This window comes from Aethalodelphis obliquidens, unplaced genomic scaffold (assembly GCF_003676395.1).
Source record: "Aethalodelphis obliquidens isolate GAN/ISIS:26980383/991018 unplaced genomic scaffold, ASM367639v1 scaffold15, whole genome shotgun sequence".
Classification (NCBI taxonomy): domain Eukaryota; kingdom Metazoa; phylum Chordata; class Mammalia; order Artiodactyla; family Delphinidae; genus Aethalodelphis; species Aethalodelphis obliquidens.
This window is the reverse complement of record NW_020837959.1, coordinates 24,126,715-24,139,564: the sequence shown is the minus strand read 5'-3', so window position 1 is coordinate 24,139,564 and position 12,850 is coordinate 24,126,715. Positions and strand designations below refer to the sequence as shown.

The window sequence follows — 12,850 nt, the reverse complement described above, 5'->3', positions numbered from 1 at the left end:
AAAAAAAAAAAAAAAAAAAAAGCAACAGTATGAATTCCATGATTCCCATGGGGATATTCTTCTAGTTTTCTTTTGTAAGCCAATTAGTTTATGCTGAATTCAGACCCCAACCAGTTATATATGAATTTTCAAATAAATTTGCTCCCAGAAACCTATACCTTATCACTAACAAGGTTTTGAATTCTGTTTTATTTTAGCTTCATGGCATTTGTAATCCATTTATTTGCTCTCAAGAATATTTAGACTGTTTCTACTGTTATTTCCTGTTAGAGCTTTAGTGATTTTCTAAGTTCAGCTTGAGCATGGCATGCCAAAAAAATGTTTTTATTCAGAAAATGTCTAAAAAGAAAGATGAAAATTGATGAGAAAATGTACAACGTGTCATAATTTCACCATATTTTAAGGGCATTAAAGTGAGAGATACAGTAGAGAGGGAATGCATTTGACAATATAAAGAATATTTAATGGAAGACTAAGTTAAATAGATTGATAAAATGTCAGGATGTTGAGATGTTGAAGAAGAAACTGAGAAAGCTTGTTAAGCAGTAAAACTGCTCCTAAGCAAATTTCTGTATGTGCAAAATTGATCAATATTAAAATGAATGAATAAATAGTGTTTTTCTTTTCTTACTCAGATATCAACGGATAACATAAGAAATGCCAATTAGATAACTAAGAAATTCTTAAAATTCAAGTGGAACATCTAATTTGCATATAAATAAAAGAGAAATATCACTTGCATCTAAGGTTATGTCAATCTGTGGGAGATTAATTCTTTCTCGCCATAATTTATTTCCACTATTTATACAAGCCACTTTATCAGACCCAGATATTTCACACCTTCCAGTACAAGCCTTCAAAGTACACAGACAAGAACTATACCAATAAATTTATTGCTTGAATAGTCTCTTATTTATATCTATTCAAGCTGGTCTGTACTGAAGCCTAGAAATGGTGGCTTTAGTTTGAAAGTTTTATTTGATTACTTTAATTGTAAATCTATGAAGCAGGATAAATTGAACTAAAAGTAATTTATGTTATTAACTTGAACACTTAGTCTAACCTTCAAATTTATTATTATATATATTTTTATAGGAATCTGTGTCATAGTGTCATATAGTGGGCTATCGAATTCAAGTGATGAAATTTAATATCTCAATGTGCCTATAAATCATTATATAAATTCAGAATAAGCAGACTGTATAAATTTCTTACTGCAGCTGTAACAAATTACCACAAACTGTTTGAAACAACACAAATGTATTCTCTTGCAGTTCTGGAGGTCAGAGCTATTACTCCTGTAGAATCTAACAGAGAATCAGTCTCCATATCATTTCTAGTTTCTAGAGGCCACTTGCCTTCCTTGGCTTGTAGCTTCATCCTCCATCTTCAAAGCCAGCACTGTAGCATCTTCCAACATCTCTCTTTCTCTCTGTGTCTATTATTAAATAACCTTTTCACTGTCTTTTGTGCCCTTGCTTCCCCCTAACAAACACCCTTCCCCCCTAGATTACACTGGGCACACCCAGATAATCCAGGGTAATTTCCCCATTGAAGACCCTTACTTTAATAATACCTACAAAGTCCCATTTTCTATGTAAGATAACATATTCACAAGTTCTGGAGATTAGGATTTGGACATCTTAAGGAAACTATTATTCTGTCTGCCACAAAGACTATACTTCAATGAGTATCCCTATAAAAGTTTACCAAATACTTAGATATTCCAGGTAACAAAATATTTCATGCGATTAAACTGGGAATAGTTGGGCATTGCTCATAATGATCTAGAGACCATGAACTTTTATCTATATTTAGGATGAAAGGCTTAGTAGAGTGACTTTGAGTAATTTAGCTGTAAGCATCTGCTTCCATATCTTTGAAATTGTCATAAGAATATTAAGTGAAACACATGAACTGCCAATATTAAATAATTTTTGATTTAGGAAATGGCAGTTTCATATGGTTAAAAATAATATATCTTTGTACTTGTGTTGTGATAATTACATAAGAAAATATATAAAATAGGATTAGCAACATACTTGAAAAATGGTACACATGCAATGTAACTACTACAATTTTATATAGAACTGACATATTTATTACATGCAGAAAGACTTCTAATTCTTGATCACAGAAGAGATGCTAAGAAGCCATACAAAAACATAGAATGGCTCATCTGGAGAGAAACAGGATACCAAATGAATCCTAGAGGGTGTAGTTGGTATGAAAATGACCCCAAAGAGAGGGCAAATGCATAGGGCAGTAGAGGGAGGAGAACATAGATGATTTGCAAATTTGTATTGCACTTTTTGAAAAGATTTCTCTTGTTTTAATTTTATTTTAAGATATAATTTTCATGAAGCCAGGTAGTTGGAAAAATAGTTCTGAGATAATTATGACCATATGGACAATATAGTCCACTAACTAAACAGCTGGCACAGAAAATGTAACCTCTCTGCTTTGCTTATAACCTTGCCAGAATCTTTGTAATATGCCATGGACTGAGGTTATTGTTGAGAACGTTTTCATGTTTTAAACTAAGATGGTAATTAAAAGCTCATTAATGCTTTCTATCTGTCCAGAAAAGTTGTTTTCAGGTGTAAGCTCTAAAATTTGTGATACTTATTCAGTCTGGGCAGTGTAATATCTCCTAGTGAGTGTTTATATATATATATATTTTTTTCCCCTCATATCTCAAGTAAAAAGTTGAATTAGTTTTATTATTTCTAATGGTACCTGTTCTTTAAAATACAGAAATCAGTTTCAGGTGGATATTGGTGGAGATTTGCAATGAAGTTTCATTGGTAGTCATTTTCTTGGTCTGAAATTGTTTAAGCACTTAAGCATTTACTGAAGCCCATTTTCATCTAAAAGTCATGTTTACTAATATAAAAATATGATATGTTTATTGCTTTTATTTAGATGGAATTTAACAAATAGAGAGAGTTCAATCCTTTTAATTGGAAGGTTAAAATAGAGTAAGAAATGATAATAGTAATAATGCTAATGTATTGAGTACTTACCTTGTTTCATTCAGTGTTTCAAATTTCTACATAATTTACTTCATTTACTTTTTATTCCAACGTTATGAGGTGGGAGGTACTAATTTTCTCACTTTACAGATAAAAATCGACGCATAGAAAAATAAATTAACTTACCCACAATCATACAAGTTTCTATCCTCAGTCTCCATTGGGGCGGAAACATGAAGCTTTGGGAAAGCTAAGGAAGAAGTTAGAGTGAAGTCAGAAAATAGGTTGTCACTGATTGCATAAGATATAATAAAGGAGAGTTGGATGATAAAAGAATAATCTCAGAAAAAATGGCAAACTCACAGGAGTTCTTTTCTGTTTTTCCTCTACTCCACACTACTGTGAGAAGGCAAACCTGCATAAATGTATCTAGTCTTTTACACCAATATTTTTCTAGGATGGGCTGTTCCAAACTTCAAGATGGAGGTGTATATTCAGATGCTCAAATTTGGAACCACTTTCTCCAATTAGCCTATGAAGGGTGGCAGAATACGCCACCCAAAAATATGCCACTTTGGCATAAGGATTATTTTGAGCTAAAGGCACTTGAGAAATAGCAGATGCTAGAAGAACATTCTAATCTCCTCTTTTCTTCCTGAAAAGAGGAGATTAAAAACTCCATGAGAAAGATGGAGAAAAGAAACTTTATCAGGGAGTCAGACTCGAGAGAAAATCAGAGAACTTGTTAAAATAATTAATCTCTTCCTTTAGGCTCCACGTAGTTTAGTTACATTTCTACAATTGTCTCTGTCTGTTCCACCTTTGCTTAAAAATATTTAGGTTTTTGCCATTTCTTTCAGCCTTCATTAAGAGAGCTCTACTGTCATGTAAAACTTAAATTGGTATGCTTTTCTCTTGTTAATCTGTCTTATGTCAGTTTAATTCTTGGTTCCAGCCCAACACCCACCTTCACCTCTCAACGCAAAGCAGACATTTCTATTAACCTGACCCACTATCTCTCTACTCTTTGTGACTAGTAAGAGGATAAAGGATTATTAGTTATTAAATCTCCAGAGTACAATATTTTTTGGTATGCTAATATAAATTACTATTTTGAGAACTTTTGGAAAGGATAACCTTTGTCAGAATTTTTTCTTTAATTCCTATAGTTTCATTCCTTTAACTGTTAACCTTGAAATTCTTAAGACAAAATAATGGAATATATGAACATATAGTTGTGTAGACACAATTCAACTAACTATATATCCATTTTTCTCCTTGAAACTAGTATAGATGAAATGTAAATAGGTTGATAACAAATCTCATCAAAATAAGAAACAATTCATATTTAGGAAGTGGCTTTATAAAATATTTTATTCTAGTGACACAGATATGTAACTTCAGATCCAGATAAATCCCTGGTAAATACCAGAAATCATCCAGATGACATTTTAATACCAGTACGAGTTGTGATCTATACTGATGGAAAATAAAGAGGGAATAGTGCTCAATCAAATCATTAAAAAAAAGGATTGCCACAGAATTATGTAAAGATGTAAAATCTAATGAAATGGTACCAAACTCTTATTGGAGCCAAATAGGAAACTTAAAATTCTAACACTGGAAAATATAAAATGTGCCCAGATGATAAAGATTAAGTTTTTTCAGTATGTGTGCATGTGTGGGAGAGGCTTAGACATCTTTATCTCCCAGCTCAAACGTAAGACTTAAGTATTGATACAACTTGAACACAGGGATATGAACATTATCTGGCAAAAAAAGTAGCCTCACTAACCCGAGCTGTTAACCTCAAATCACTTGTATCAATTCCAGTTTACCTAGAATGTTGTATTTATAGCCTTAAGGTTCAGGGTCTTTTAACCCTGGAGAGGTTTAGAATAAAATACAGAGATGATGGTGTAAGTCATACACACATTAATAATATATGGTTTTGGTTAGGGATGATATCTGTACTTAGGATTAAAATAGTATGATTAAGATAATTAGCTATAATTCTTAAAATTTAGTTTGGTAATTCTATTTACAATGTGTAACTGAGTGACAAATTTCACACTTAGATTTTAATTTAAGAGTTCTATGATTATTTTACTGTCTGCAAACAACATTGAAATGTTGAAGACAGCTTGAGATGCAAAGTATTTATAATTTACTTTATTATATTTACTCTTGTGGATTAAATAATTATAATTAAAGTATCAATGATTGAGATTTTAAGAGAACATAGTGTTCATTAAAAAAAAATCCAAATGCCCTGGTTGTGTTAGAGTAAATTGTAGTAGTTTATTTACTACTTTAGAGAGTATCATGTAATTTCTTCTTTCTCTCCCTCTGAAGTTAGATTTAGATTCTCTTAGGCTAAGGTCTTTGATTAGTGTCCTTATAGAAGTCACTGAAATTATCTGAGCAACAAATGACATCACCTGCAAAATGAAACTCTTAAATCAGGTGACTTTTAAATGCTCCGGCACCAAGCATCAAAAACAAACATAAACATGAAGACTATAAGCCAAAGAATCAGATCTGCTAAAGAACAATTTAAAAAAAAAAAAAAAAAAGGTAAAATCATCTTCTTACACATAGCTGAGGAGAGATTTCTTCCTACAGAGACAAGAGGTGAATGACAAGGAGTTGTGAGATGCTGGGAGTCTTTGAGGTCCCCACCCAACCAGAGAGGAGAGACCTCACTGAGCACCTTGGTCATTCAATTGAGACCTCAAAAAGGCCACTCTTTACCTCATCTTTTTGGAGTTTGAAATTATTTCTTGGAAGTGTATTCTGAACATGTTAAAGATTGATTTAGACTACTCCTTTATCAGTTGGACTATGATTGTTTCACTTTTCACTCAGTAAGATAGCTAAAATAATCAATTTCCTCAGACTTTAGAACATTTAAGTGCTTGTATCTGCAGCTGAAGATTGTCTAACTACAAAAAATTCTGTTTCCAAATGTGAATATTTGATTTTAGATGTGTACATTATGTGTTCTGTTCCTGAAAATTATCAGTTTAAACTTTTACAGATTTAGTGTCATGATTCTAAACATCTAACCTGATTTTAAAATCATAGCTTAAAATCTCATAAGCTGAAATCATTTTTTATAAAAAAAATTGTAGAAAGTTTCTGCTAGGTATTGGAATGGCTTTATTTATTCATCTTTGAGAAGCTGAGGAGGACAATTAGCCTTCAGGTTAAACATACACACATACATACACACGTAAACATGTGCATAGTCATTAGCATTCAGATTTCATGGACCTAGTAGAAGTCCAAGTGTCAGTTTCCAAATGCTTAGCCAGGGCATTCCTTGGAGAGAGTTCTCATTAATTGCAACGTTTTTTGTTTGGTTGGTTGGTTTTTGTTTTTCCTGAAGAGTAATTTATGCATATTTACTATAGAGAGTAGAGATAAAGGCTGGAGACTAATGATCTATCTTCACGCCTCCAATTCTTTCATCTCAAAATTCATGTTGCTTTAATGTTTTTCAATTCCTTTTTTCATTGCTATAGATTATGTTTAATATTCCACTTCTAATAGTTAAAATTAATATTGTTTTATAATGATTAGTATTCTTTTTACCTAGTTTTTCAATATTTTAATTGTTATAATGATTTAATTATACGTTTAATATATTTGAAATACAAATATGTTCAGTTTAATTGAAACCTGAAGAACCAGATGATGATCTCCACTTAGCTTTTCACAAGTATTCTCAGATGTATCTGACTAAGGCACTAGATTTAAGAGAAAACAAACCTCAGGGGCATTTTATGCCCCTGTGGCTTTCTGTCCCTCAGCTCCGGGGTTATTTTTGACTTACCCATTTCAATCTACTGCAAATGCTTTCTCTGTGTAGCTTGCACCAGTCTGAAATACTGGAAATCTGGATTTCCATTTTTCATTGTTCCATTTGGATTCTCTAACTTGACTTCAGTCTGTACTCTTCGGCACAACATACCTGCAATTTTGTACAGTTCTGCGCCTGGCCATTTTTTGTTTGTTTGGTCTTTTGTTTCCTTACAGTGAGTGGTACCTATATTAATTTCCTATTGCTGTTGTAACAAATTACCACAAACGTAGTAGCTTTAAAAAACACAAATTCATTTTCTTACATTTTGGTGGACCAGAAGTTCAAAATTAGTTTCCCTGGACTAAAATCAAAGTGTCAACATGTTGATTCCTTCTGGAGGCTCTGAGCAATAATTCATTCCATTTTAGCTGACTGTATTCTCTGACTTGTGGTCCCTGTCTCCTTCTTTATAGTGTTACTGAACCAAGTTTGTTTGCCTAATGCACAGCAGGCCAAATGCTGAGACATCAAGGTTTGCAGCAGAGAAAGATTTTATTTACAAGGCAGCCAAGACAGGAGACAGGAGAACAAGTCTCAAATCTGCCTCCCCAAAGAAAAGGGGCTCACCATATTTATGCAATAAAACTGAGGCATGGAGAGCATGGGGAAAGGTAATTGGCGACAAGACAAAGGGTGATATAATCATTGTTATGCACCGAAGAAACTAAGCTACAGGCTTCTTCATGGGATGCATGCTCAGAAAATGGCAGCTTTAGCATGCTCTGACGGTGGAGTTTTTGGCCCTCTGATGTCAAAAGGTCATTGAGTGGCCACTAACATATGCCCTATTGGAGGGTCGGTGGTCTTTTTTTTCTTTTTTTTTAATTTATTTTTGGCTGCGTTGGTGTTCGTTGCTGTACGCAGGCTTTCTCTAGTTGTGGTGCACGGGCTTCTCATTGCAGTGGCTTCTCTTGCTGCAGAGCACAGGCTCTAAGGCTATAGGGCGCCTGGGCTTCAGTAGTTGTGGGACATGGGCTTAGTTGCTCCATGGCATGTGAGATCTTTCTGGACCAGGGTTCGAACATGTCCCCTGCATTCGCAGGTGGGTTCTTAACCACTGCGCCACCAGGGAAGTCCCCGGTCGGTGATCTTAACCAGTCTTAATTGTCTCAAGCTCAAACTCAACACAGCTGATTCTAAGTTCCTGGAAAACAACTCAGGCAGATGTTTTATTGTTTAGGCTAAGTGACACTTGGAGGACATGCAAGCATTTGTAAAAAATAATGTGCGATTGATCATTGAAGGCAGGTTACAGGTGTGATGGATCTAAATGATGATTACCCTTGGTTTCCATAGTTCATTAATCTCAGCTTCCAACATCTAATCACCTTCTTCTCTTCTGTACTTGAGTCTCCTTCTGGCTCCCTCTAGCTTTATAAGGACACTTGTGATCACATTTAGGGCTAACAGATAATCTAGGTTAGTACCGTACCCGTATCTCAAGACCTTTAAAGTGTATTCTTTTTAAGTTTAAGAATGAGGTAAAGATTACCACTATCATGATTACTTAACATGGTCCTGACCAATGCTTAAAGGTTGTGGCTAATACTGTAATATTAAAGGTCCTGGCCAATGCTGTAAGGAAAGAAAAACAAAAATAGTAAGGGTTTTAGCATGAGGAAGAAAGAGATAATTTGTCATTATTTGAAGAGTATCTGTAAAACCAGGTACAGAATCAATGTCTTTAAAATTAATTAGAGTTCAAAAGGATAACATCTCCAAGATCAATTTAAAATCCAATATTATTTTACTTTATCATGAAAAACCCAATACAATATAATTTTTAAACATTAGATATTGTGGTGGCTTTGTATTCTGCCAGTCTACCAAAGTTGGAATACTATTTTGAAAAATTCCTCTTTAGGTTCAAAATATGGTCAGCTATGATAGAAATTAGCATGAGGCTTGGAAGGTTGAAATAAAGCAGAAAACATTTTTAATGCTCTGACATTTGGTGTCAGTTTTGTATTTTTAAATTAAGGCGTGTACATTGTTTTCTGGACACAATGCTATTGCATACATAACAGGCCACAGTGTAGTGTAAACATAACTTTTATATGCACTGGGAAACCAAAAAATTCATATGACTTGCTTTATTTCCACATTTGCTTTATTGCAGTGGTCTAGAACCAAATCTGCACTATTTCCGAGGTATGCCTGTATACTCATTCTGTTTTATCCAATTAATTTTTTAATTCAATCCTATTAAATAAAAATTCCATTTGTATATGTACTTAGAAACTTTATAAACTTTTCCTAAAATATATTTGGAAGAATAAAAATTCAGAAATAGCTAGGTCAATTACAATATAATAGGTATAAGTAGTTAAATTTCTTTAACAGATATTAAGACATTTCACAAAACCATAGCAATGAAAGTATGTTTTCATTCAAGGATCATGGTAAAGTTTTGATTGCAAAGTTGAAGTGGAAGTGATTTAGATACTATATCTGATCAGTATCCCATGAGGGTTGGCTAACTTGCATCTTCATAAAAATTCTATAGTCAGATATGTGGTAATGATTGAGCCAACATAACATTGATAATCAGACCTAAAAATCAGTATTTGGGGCTTAATTCATTTTTATATGTAATAGTTTTCCAGATCTGTTGTACCAAACTACCATCTACTTAGTAGCTTAAAAAGCTGCAAATTTATTATCTTACAGTTCTATAAAAGTTGGATAAGTGTCTTAGTGGGCTAAAATTAAGGTTTTGGCATACCTACCTGGGTTCCTTTTTGGAGAATCCAGGGCCCTTGCCTTTCTAGATTCTAGAGATCACCCACATTTCTTCCTACATCTTCAATGGTATTGCATCCCTCTGGCCATTCTTCAGTGGTCACATCTCCCTGTGACTCTGAACTCAGCCAAAGAATGTTCTCCAAATTTAATAACCCATTTGCCTAGATTTAACTCCTTTGGGTAATGCAAAATAATTTCACAACCTCAGTGTTCATAACTTAATTTCATCTGCAGTCCCTGTGGCCAGATGAGGTAATGTATTCTCAGGTTCCAGAGATTAGGATGTGGACATTTGAGGAAAGTGTTTTCTACTTATTACACATGTGGTCAGTTAAAGTGACAAAATGAAGAGGAAATATGAAAAGGAAAACCAATCTCAGAAAGTTCCCTACTGCAATGCAAGAACCCTCAGCGTTTTTAGATCTATGGATTTTCTCCCACTGGAGTGGTGCATGAAGCCTCTTCACTCTCCCAATATGGAATGTCAAGTCCTTCGCTAGAGCATCTGACCTTACTTTGACCAAAATTCTTGTACCAGATGACATCCAAAATTTTACTCTATGCTCCTGGACTTATCACCATAGTAATATTTCCAAAAAGCTAGGGGCCTGATTGAGACTGATAATGAGCAATTTAAATCATAGTTCTATTCCAATTCATGTGATTTTGTTTTCTTTAGAAGCACCTTACTTCTTGCATATGGATAAAACAGATGGTCGCCTTTAAATAGAGCTGATATAAACTTAGATGATAAAAATGTAATATTTTTTCAGAGAACTCACCCTATTCAGAGTATATCAGTAAAGTGAGATCTGAAGAAAATAGAGAAATAAATGAAGTTGATAATGGATAATGTGTGATTGTGTTAGAGGATGGAAAACCTGATTTAAAAAAAGAGCAATGGAGAGAAGGTACTTGGATAAGCAAGTTAAGAGGTTGCAATTGAAAAGTTTGTTTTGAGTTTGTGATTTAAGAGATGACTCACTTTGGATGATGAAAAATTCAAGTTTGAGACTGGATATGGGTTGTGGAAGTAAAGTGGAAGGGAAGGATTGTGATGGATGGACCATTCACATGGATGTTTAAATAATACATGTTAATGGGAGTTTTAATACAGTAGAGGAATGTGATACAGGAGTTTAAGCTGTTAAGGGATGATAAGGGGTTAACAGAAGGTAAATTAATGGTCCTCATATGAAGGCCATGGGAATGCAATAGATACAACACAATACTTAGAGAAACCAGCATTTTTACCAAGTGATAGAAAAATAATATTTTGAAAATGGTGTTTGGAAGCAAGGGTGATACCAATGCCATCTCCATACCCTAAGTTATAGGTAGCATGAAAGAAAAATAATACAGTCAAGTGATAAGAAAAATAACAACCATAGGTGATAGTAGTCTGTTAATAAAAACAAAGATTAATATTCAGAGGAACATCTGTTGACCATAAATTGAAGTTTTAAAGTACATTCTAGAAAAGTTGGTCAGTTGAGTGAAAGGAAACTGTTAAGTACAGTTGCCCATGGATATCGGTTGGGGTATTGGTTCCCGAATACCCTGCTTATGCCAAAATCTGAGGATGCTCAAGTCACTTATATGAAATGGTGTAGTATGTGCATGTAACTTACACACATCCTCCTATATATTTTAAATCACCTCTAGATTACTTATACTAGCTAATACAATGTAAATGTTATGTAAATATTTGCCAGCATTTGGCAAATTCAAGTTTTCTTTTTTTGGAACTTTCTGGAATTTAAAAAAAAAAAAATATATATATATATATATATATATATTTGGGCTTCCCTGGTGCACAGTGGTTGAAAGTCTGCCTGCCGATGCAGGGGACATGGGTTCATGCCCCGGTCTGGGAAGATCCCACATGCCGTGGAGTGGCTAGGCTCGTGAGCCGTGGCCGCTGAGCCTGCGCGTCCGGAGCCTGTGCTTTGCAACGGGAGAGGCCACAACAGCGAGAGGCCCGCGTACCGCAAAAAAAAAATAAAATAAAGATAAAATAAAATAAAAATATATATATTTTTGATCCAAGTTTGGTTAAATAGTCAGATACAGAACTTGCAAGTACATATACTGGTAATAGGGAATTTAAACTAAACACATACAGTACCAGTATGCTATAGGCACCAAACAATCAGAACAGACGCTGACTGGAAATAACCAGTAGAACCATACTCATTTTTAGCAGCTGAACATAGTGTTAGAGTTCTGTTCTGGATATGATAGATAGAAAACCTGTGTTAAAAGCAGTGTCATAAATAAAAAGGGTTGCCAGGCATGAACGTTGTGGTGGAGAAGGGAACACATAGGTTTCGGACTATGTAATTTGTATTAACTGTCATCGTATGGTGTTGATGGCTTCCATGATTGTTGCCATTTCTGTCAACAGTGTGCATATATTAGAGTCAGGTGGTTATTTGCTCTTGAGAAGCGTCTGCCAGTAATTCTAAATAAAACACTCATACAGCTTCTTGGAAAACTATTCCCATGGTCATAGAAAGGAAAATTTCAAAGGCTACTGATTGATGGAGAGGGATAGCTGCTTCCCTGATCAAATAGGTGGAAGATGATCTCATATGAAAAATCGGGTATTCTCTCCAACTGCACCTCTTGTGTGTGTGTGTGTGTGTGTGTGTGTGAGGGAGGGAGGGAGAGAGAGAGAGGGAGGGAGAGAGAGGTTAGGGGCATGAGTTGGATGGTTCTGTCTTTAGCTTTTGTGTTTATCAACATTGATTCTGTAATCTCGTATCTTCCTTTTGCACTCCTGGAATCAACTATGAGGGCCTCCTGGTTATTTGCACTATTCTGTTCAGAAAATGATATTCACTGTAAAGGCCAAGTCCTCAGAAGACACTATTTTCAGAAAACTGCTTCTGGATTCTTCTGTGTTTCTATTCTGTTTCCTGAAAAAACAGCAGGAATTTTCACCCTCAGGATGGTTCCTGTACTCTATATAATTGTACTGTTTTTAGATAGCACATTTGAAGCATGCTTTCTGATAGAGAAGTACCCACTGAGAGCATAGCAACTGCATTTGACCTATTTTCTTGGATTTACTTCTGTTTCCTGGTCCTCACTGCTGGTGTCAGTACCTGCACTTGCTCTGAAGGCAAAGTGAGTCTAAGAAAAATGAAGCCAAGGATTGATTTACCACTCAGGGCAGTCCTTTACTGGATTCATTATTTGCAACTGGTATATGCCAAAATTAGGCATATATCATATGTTTGGTTAACAAAAAAGGGGA

At 34.6% G+C, this 12,850-nt stretch overlaps 1 long non-coding RNA gene across 1 annotated transcript in view; it reads right to left on the bottom strand.

The window, feature by feature from the left end:
• Positions 1-3,161: 3,161 nt before the first annotated feature.
• The window catches only part of LOC113625496 (uncharacterized), a 58,618-nt gene continuing 48,929 nt past the window's right edge, over positions 3,162-12,850 (bottom strand). Inside the window, exon 4 of the long non-coding RNA XR_003434699.1 lies at positions 3,162-3,225. This is a non-coding gene — a long non-coding RNA (uncharacterized LOC113625496). The remainder of the gene's footprint in view (positions 3,226-12,850) is intronic.